This window comes from Macaca mulatta, chromosome 9, assembly GCF_049350105.2.
Source record: "Macaca mulatta isolate MMU2019108-1 chromosome 9, T2T-MMU8v2.0, whole genome shotgun sequence".
In the NCBI taxonomy this organism is placed as follows: Eukaryota; Metazoa; Chordata; class Mammalia; order Primates; family Cercopithecidae; genus Macaca; species Macaca mulatta.
The window spans coordinates 112,320,553-112,321,465 of record NC_133414.1 but is presented as its reverse complement, the minus strand read 5'-3'; the positions used below and the strand labels follow the sequence as shown (position 1 = coordinate 112,321,465).

The 913-nt window shown below is 57.9% G+C and overlaps 1 pseudogene across 1 annotated transcript; it reads right to left on the bottom strand.

Annotated features, from left to right (window-relative positions):
* Nucleotides 1-913, bottom strand: LOC710726 (small ribosomal subunit protein uS5 pseudogene; annotated as a pseudogene). Its single transcript, XR_012276.5, has one exon. The product of XR_012276.5 is annotated as a small ribosomal subunit protein uS5 pseudogene (transcript).

Below are 913 nucleotides of genomic sequence, written 5' to 3'. Positions count from 1 at the left end.
TTTTTTTTTTTCAGGTTTCATTCACTTTATTTTTCTTGTATAAAAACCCTATGTTGTAGCCACAGCTGGAGCCTGGGTCCACTGCACGGAGACTCTGGTGTGGGTCTTGACAAGGTGGTCAATGATTTTCTGATAGGGAGACTTGGTAAATACAGTCTCCTTCCAGAGGTCAGGGGTCAGGTAGCTGTAGGTCTTAGAGATGGCATCAAACGTGGCCTTGGCGAAGTTGCCCAGGGTGGCAGTGCAGCCCTGGGCTGAGGTGTAGCAGTCATCGATACCAGCCATCATGAGCAGCTTCTTGGGCACAGGCGCTGAGAGGATGCCAGTGCCCCTGGGTGCAGGGATGAGGCACACCAGCACAGAGCCGCAGTGGCCTGTCACCTTGCAAGGGACAGTGTGGGGCTTGCCCATCTTGTTCCCCACCTCCCCCCCAGCCTCTGCGCACGGCGACAATGGAGAGTTTGGCCAGGATGATGACCCCACGGATGGTGGTGGCCACCTCCTTGGAGCACTTAACACCCAGGCCGACGTGGCCATTGTAGTCCCCGATAGCAACAAACGCCTTGAACCTGGTGTGCCGGCCAGCACGGGTCTGCTTCTGCACCGGCATAATCTTCAAAACCTCGTCCTTGAGAGAGGCACCCAAGAAAAAGTCAATGATCTCTGATTCCTTAATGGGCAGGGAGAAGAGGTAGATCTCCTCCAGGGACTTGATCTTCATGTCCTTGATCAAGCGGCCCAGCTTGGTGACCGGCATCCACTCGTTATCCTCGGCCTTGCCTCCGCAAGCTCCGCGGCCTCGGCCCCGGTCCACGGCCGCGACCCCGGCCCCGGATGCCACTGCCGAAACCTCTACGGAAGCCACCGCCGTTCCCCATCCCAGGGCCTCCAGGTCCCCCTGCTGCACCGGCGT